We start from the raw sequence: 7,727 nt of genomic DNA, 5'->3' as shown, positions 1-7,727 counted from the left end.
TCAAATCTTCTCTAGGGATTTAGGGTACAAGTATAGCATAAGATACTATTTAGAATGATCAAGATCTGACAGCTAAAATCAGACAACTTCTGAATATATATCTGTCACAGAAGCAAAATGAGAGCAGTTTCAAAATTTTCTAAGAAAATTCATTAAATGATCTCTTCTGAATTCATCCATGTCTTGCCTACTGCACTGCTGACATTGAAACTTTCAAATATGCAAATATTGAGTGGAACTAATGCAAATTATTTAAAGCAAACTCAAGCAAGCATTATTGCCCTACAGGATGCATGGCTTGGAATAGTCTTCAAGAATGAAGCCCTTGTAATTACATCGGTTGCAAAACGCCCGAAGACCACAATGGTAGACGTGTTACTTCCAAACTTTTCAATTTCTCAGAAAATCATACACATGTGACTTGCCTCAGCAACTACTATCACATCTCCACCTAACAGTGGAGAAATTGCTTCTGCTATCTGCCTTGTTAGCCTTTCTTGAACTTGAAGTTTAAAACCATAAAAATGAATTATTGATTGCAAATGAGATCTTCCAATAGGATTAAATCCATCAGAGATGAAGTAACCAATGTGAACAACACCATGAAATGGAAGCAAATGAAGCTCACATTGTGCCCAGAAGGGTATGTTGAGTTCGGCGTAAACTCTCTTGCTATTTAAGTCAACTTCCCCGTTGGTGCTCAAAGGATCTCTCCTACCACAAAGAAAATTATTCACCTTCAAATCCGGTTTACTTTGGAAGTTCCGGATCCACTCCACAAACCGTCTGGGGGTCTCTGCCAGCTCCTTCCTTAATGGATCCTCTCCCAACGACGTAATAATTGAAGCTACTGCAGCAACCATTCCAGGATTGGCCGGTTCAATTTCGGAGAAACTTTGATAGAAAGCAAAGGACACCAACATGAGTCAGATGATATACTAAACTTAAGTTTTTCCATGTCAGTACCTCTAAGTCTAAGAAGGCCAAGAAAATATGCCCAGTCATTTGACTTTTTGTCCACAAAAACTTCAGGACCCAAAGAAACAAGTGTCTTTAACCATCCTTGGTGGTGTGGGTCAAGAATGTGCAACTCTACGTTCAGAAAGTGGACATGAGTACATTAAAATACAACAGCAACACCTGCAGGCTGTATCTGCTGATGCAAAATAGAACAAATCTCATCTGCCAGACGCTGAGGCTCTTGGAGCCGTTTCGCAAATATGCCAGCAACACGACAAAATTTGCTTAAACCAAGAACTCTTTGACCAAAAGGGACATAACCGACGTGACATTTAACTTGGAATGGGAGCAAGCAGGATTCACAATAGGAAAAATTGTCAAGATCTCGGACAATCACTAGTCCGCCTGCTCTCCCGGCATGACCAACTTTATTATCCAAACCAGCTTCAGGGAACAGTACATCTTGAACAATGTCCTTCACCTTTTGTTTGTAACCTACAAGATCACCTTATGATTAAAAAAAGTAGCATTCAAGAAACTATGGTTATTTACCTTCTTTTTTAAGTAGTATTCATGAATATTAAGCAGAAAATGGAAAATTGTAAAGCAGTTGGGAAAGGAGCCAAAAATGAAGGAACAAAACCGTTGACAAATAAAACAATGGGTTTTTTTTAAAGAAATAAAATAAACATTTTATTTACCAAAATAAACAATTTGTAGCGTTTTCTTCGGATCTCTTATCTTATACATATCTCGTTTACAGGCACAAGACGACATGGCCATATAAAGTTTGTACATGTATTGTGTAAAACCCTTATCTCGTTTACAGTGTAAGCGAGATAAAAATGGAAGAGGCATATATATATATATATATATATATATATATATATATATATATATATATATATATATATATATATATATATATATATATGTATGTATGTATGTATGTATGCATTTCAACCGTAGCATCGATTAAAAGCATTTCACTTCTATTTCTTGGTTTTTTCTCCCACTTTTACCCTTTTCTAATCATATTTCTGAATTACTTAAAACATATGACGCGCATTCATAATCACGATGCAGATATTAACCGACTGAACGCGACTTGTCACATTGTAGGGGCAGGCGATTTTGAGATTGGTGTTGTTTTTCATTTTATGTTTATGTTAAAGTATAGATTTGTTGTCATACTTAGGGTACTTTTATAGTATGCAGTATATATTAGACGAATGAATATATGGTTTAAGAATGGTTTAAATGCTAGGGTATGATGTTAGGTATGCTTTAAAATAAATTTGTTAATTAAATGTTTGTTTAGTTTTTTTTAATCTAAATTATTATTAAGCATATGTTTATTAATTTAGTTATTAATTTAGATTATTAACAATTTTTAATAAACTTAATTAAGTAGCAAAATATTTTATATTTCTATTTACTAAATATTTAAGTAAATAATTTTTTAAATTTTTTTATTTAAACTAAGTTATTAAGTTGATGGTATACTTGTTGGTTATTTAAGTAAATGTTTCACTTAATCTAACTTAATTATTTTACTAAATATTTTTATTATTTAAATAAATTTTTTTATTTAAATAAATTTATGATTTAAATGTTTGTAGTTATTTGTTAAAATAGCTTACAATTAATTCGTTATTTAATGTTTGTCAGTAAAATATTTTACGTTAAAATTCTTATAATTTTATAGGTTTATGCATTCTCGATTTAGTTTTTTTATATTTATCAGGGTTGCGCCTACTTTATCCTAAAAGAGTGAATCACTCCCACCACCGGATACCATTGTCTCGTACCTGAGAGTCTAAGACTTATACCACATAAACACATGAACTTTGCAAACATAAACCCTAAACCAAAGACATACAAAGTAACAACCGTAAACTAAGTCTCGTCTGTCTGTTGGTTTGGTCAACTTCTTCGGATATGACCGATTTACCTGTATAGACCACATCTTTTATTTTTAGTGCTCATCATCGTCCATCTTCTTACGAAATCTGGTAGAAATAGGTCTGTCAGTAACATAGTGTGTAAGATCCCAAATTTTCGAAAATTAATTTAATAAAATAAAATTTAATTTAGTTATTATTATTATTATTATTATTATTATTATTATTATATTATATTATATTATATTATTTATTTATTTATTTTCCTTTTGGCCGAAGCTAAAGGAACTAAAAAGAAAGAAAACCAAAGCATAACTATATATATATATATATATATGAAATTGAAACTGAAACTTGGTCATATATACATGAAACGTGGCATGTATGCATGTATATGTATATAATACAGATGACACCTAATAAAGCTTTGAGTTAATATTATCAATCCATACTCATCTTCCATTTCCCTTCATTAATCACCAATTGAACTAAAAAGAAAGAGAGAGGCCGAGAGTGTCACAGAAGAACCGTGACGTTCCATGAGCTTTTGGCTCCGATTTTTTTTTTAAAATTCATAACTCCAATAAAAAATCTAATCCGATAAAAGTGTTCGTATCTTCTTCTTCTACACATTGACGTTATTTTTGTTCGTTAGAAGCTGATGGTGACGTAGCTTCTCTTTTCCTTGAGTTCGGCTAATTAGAGTTCTAGGAGGTACAGATGATTTCTGACGTTTTCCTCTTCAGCAACTCGGTCAGAAAGTTTCTCCGAAGTTTTCGTTGATTTTGATTTCATATGAAGGTAGGGGATTTTGTTTTGAAATTAACTGTTTTTAAACTATGAATGCCATGGAAGTCTAGTGGGTATTTGTAAATAATTTATGATTGTCTAAAATGACTGAATGATGAGTTTGAGTTGTGTTTGTGATTGAATTTGATGAATATGTATTTGATTTCTCGATTGAAAAGAGGTTGAAAATGGTTCAGTTGGGACCCGAAAAAGGGTGGCTAACCCCGAGTTTTAGGGGAAGTGCTGCCAAAATTTTATAAAAATCTGAGGTTTTATTTGAAAAGTTATTTTAAAAGATTTGGTTTTGGAAAATTAAATTATTTAAAATATATTGTTAAGAAAAGATTTACTCTATTTTAAAGTTTGATTTATTAAGGAAAATATAATGTTTTAAACCCAATCTTTTAAGGAGAGATTTTGTTTTAAGTAAAGATTTGAGCTCGGTTTATTAAGAAAAAGAATCTCTGCCACAGGAGAGCAGAGAACAAGGATTTAAAGAATATATTAATTAATGAAGCGTCTGCCACAGGAGAGCAGATGTAACATTGTTTGGGCCTTAGTGCCAAATGTAAAGTGGGGACACCCACACACTGAGAACTATTTTCCAGATGTACGCTTATTGATTTGGAAAGTCACACTGTATGCGGCTTGGCCGTACGACTTAAAGTCACACTGTATGCGGCCTGGCCGTATGACTTATAAGCACACTGTATGCATCTGGAAAGCCATATCTGGGACTTGTGCCCGGGTAATGTCGGGAGCGGGTAGGCAACCGACACATGAGCTCATGGCCTGCATTAGGAATAGACATGCATCATGTTGTTTGCACATTTATATTTGGTTGTGTTTGCTTGTTATATTTTCTCTGTGATTGTGCTGCTTGACTTGTTTGTCTTATTGCAATTTGTTTGTGTGTTGATCTGTTTCTTGTGCTATTAGTTGGTGTATTGAGGTGACTGAGAATTGGGTTTTGTTTTTAGTTCGAAAAATAAAAAAAAAAGTAATTAAGTATATGAGGTAAGAGTAAGAAGTATTTCCAAAGGTTTTAAAAAGGAGAAAATAGTTTTTTATTAAGTAAAGTTAATTATTTGCATTAAATTCATTACTTTTACGACATTTCCATTCCCTACTGAGAACGTGTGGTTTGTTCTCACCCCAAATACTTCCACCCTTTCAGTGACACAGGTTCGAAGATTCAGTTAGAAGATGCGGACGACTAGTAGATTTACTTGTGATTCCTGTTATTTTTATAGAGTTTCCTTGCCCTTGTTGCTTTAAGTTTTATTTTATCCAGAGGGATAGGTATTGTATTTGAGTTTTACATTGAATTCATTTGTATAGCACTTATTATTATTAATAATTGTGTGATTGTAATTACTACAAATAATTTTTCTGGTATTTTCTTATAAACTGAAACGCGATATCGACCTAAAGGCTCAATATTAAATAGTAAATAATGAGAACAGGTTAGTAACTCCTTACTTTTGGTACGATCATGACGTGCTAAAGGTTAGGGTGTTACATAGTGAATTCTTCTCCTCGTCCTTCTCTTGCATTGCGTCCAGATCTAACATAACGTAGTGACTGGGTACGAATGACAAGACCAAAATTGAGTGCAGGACAGGTAGAAGAGATACTGACATGATGCCTCAACCGGGGGTCTCTAGTACAAACTCCTCTTCATTATAATCCTCAGAAGAACTGCTCTTGTTGCTATCCGCAACATACTCCTCGACGTAGTCCGCACCGTCAACGTCCATGTCTTCCACTGAACTAGCAACGTGAAGCAATTTTGGTGCGAGAAGTAGGTCATCCTGGACGAAGTTTAACAAGCCAGATCTACCGCCACCGACGTCATCAACTTCCGCAAAAAGCTTCATCACTTGTTTCGCCATGATTCTCCCATGGATGACCAACATCAGGCGCACGTGCTCGTCGCCATGGAGTCAAAATAAACGAAATCGAAAAATTCCGTTTTCCATCTGTACTAGCAGCCTATACCCTACCGGCATACCCTTCTGATCTCTTTTATCCCGCTTCTACCGACGCTACTCAATATCAGACTCTTCAACTCGGACAAAGAACTTACTGCTGGGTACGCAACATAATGAGATTCTCACACTCAAATATCACTCTATTATTACTATTTTTCATACGACAATTCGGATACACACTTACAACCAAAATATTCGCTACTACTAGACATTTTGACTTATTTTCGAAAAAAATAGGTAGAGAAGAAATAGTGAAATATTTGTGGAGAATACAAAGGGTTGCACATCCTTTACGTATACCGTTTATAGTGTAAACGTCATAATTATTCACGTATTTTGTTTATAGTATAAACAAAATAAAATTATACGTATCTCATCCACTGTAAATGATATATACACTTTATTTCTATGTCGTCTTATCTTGTTTACCGTGTAAACAAGATAAGAAATATGATGCATTTTGGTCAAAACACTACAAATAATTTATTTTGGTAAATAAAATATTTATTTTATTTATTTAAAAAAATCCATAAACAATGTATACTTTGATATGAAAAGTCTTCCCTATGTCCCTATCACACAAATGCATAGAAAAGGAGCAAAACGACAAATGCATCCAATAACTGCCTCAATGGGATTAAGTACATGAACAGACAAAAATCTACAGTAAATTCTCACTATGGTGAAAATAGATCTTCTCTAGTTTTTTTAACACTTGAGGAAATGAAATGTGATCTCTCACCATTAATTTTATAAGTGGGCCAAAAATAAATATGAAAAAGAGAAGAATGAAGAGTGAGAGATCACAGTTGACACCATCCAGTTTTTTCTGTATTGGAGAGGATCCACTCCCCACTATGATTTTCTTTTTGGAAAAAGAAAATATTGAGATAAAAGACACGAGATCATCTTAGGCATTAATTAGTATTCTGTAGTATTTCTCCCCAAGTCACTTCCTTAAATTTTATCCATTTCATGTAGCAAAAGACACAATTTGTAAAATACTTGCAAGATTCCCTTTAAGGAATAACAGATTTTGTTTTTTTTTTTTTGTTGATAATTTTCTAATGATACCTATAACTAAAACCAAATAGTAAGTTAAAAATCATGCTAGTAAAGAAAGTTGTGGAGGAAAGTTCACCTTTGGTTCCTTCACGAAGTGTCTTGGCAACATAAAACGGTATTTTTCTAATACTTTCCCTGTTTATATCTTCCCCAAGACCCTGAAGCAAAACCTTCATGGAATCTTCAATGGAAGTAGATCCATCTCCAAAATCCACTTCACAACACCCACTACTCATTCCATTTCCAAGCTCACCATCGAAACGACCATCATCTAAACAGTTCATTATTGTAGTTGATATGGTCATGATTTTATATGCCTTTTTTTGGCATAGCCCTTTTTTTAGGTTTGTGTTATTATTCAACCTTCTTTATCTTAAGTGGTATATCTTAAGACAATATTATATTTTTCTTCATTATGAAAACAATGTTATGAGTTATACATGTTGCAAAGATTACCAATTTGCATTATTTAGCAACTCATTTGTCATAATCAACAAAGGCATATTGAATTAAATAAGCAATTTCAAAAAACTAGTTTTATTAGAAAATTCAAGACACCATTATATATAAATACATTCTTGCTCAAAAGTCTAACCAGAACAACATAATATAACTCCACTTATAGGTTTACTTGACATTTATATGATACAAAGTAAGCCACTAATTACAATGGTCACAATCAATCCAATAAACATATAAAGTATTAGCATTTTTATTAATCTAACTTCAGCTTCCAAGCTACTCAATTTTTGTGCTACATTCACTCTCCATTCATCAGTCATTCTCAACTTTTAGTCAATTTCTGCATCTGTCTTTGCACCACGTTCTGCTACTACTTCATGTTGGAAATTCATGGTTTTCTTAATCCCAAGACCATCCATGTTAAATCATTAAAAAAGAGAGCTAAGAGTATGAAAGCATACCTAAATTCGTAAATAAAATTGAAAGGGTTTTGTTATTTAATCTTCCTCAACCAAAGCCTTATGTATGTCTGATAGGGCTGAATCACAACTCT

The 7,727-nt window shown here is 33.2% G+C and overlaps 1 pseudogene; it reads right to left on the bottom strand.

Annotated features, from left to right (window-relative positions):
- Window positions 1-263: 263 nt before the first annotated feature.
- On the bottom strand, window positions 264-6,996 carry LOC130963031 (GTP cyclohydrolase 1-like; annotated as a pseudogene).
- Between the last annotated feature and the right edge of the window lie 731 nt (window positions 6,997-7,727).

The sequence above is a fragment of the Arachis stenosperma genome, chromosome 2 (genome assembly GCF_014773155.1).
Source record: "Arachis stenosperma cultivar V10309 chromosome 2, arast.V10309.gnm1.PFL2, whole genome shotgun sequence".
Taxonomy (NCBI): Eukaryota; Viridiplantae; Streptophyta; class Magnoliopsida; order Fabales; family Fabaceae; genus Arachis; species Arachis stenosperma.
Note: the sequence above shows the minus strand (reverse complement) of the source record. Positions and strands in the feature narration are given on the sequence as shown.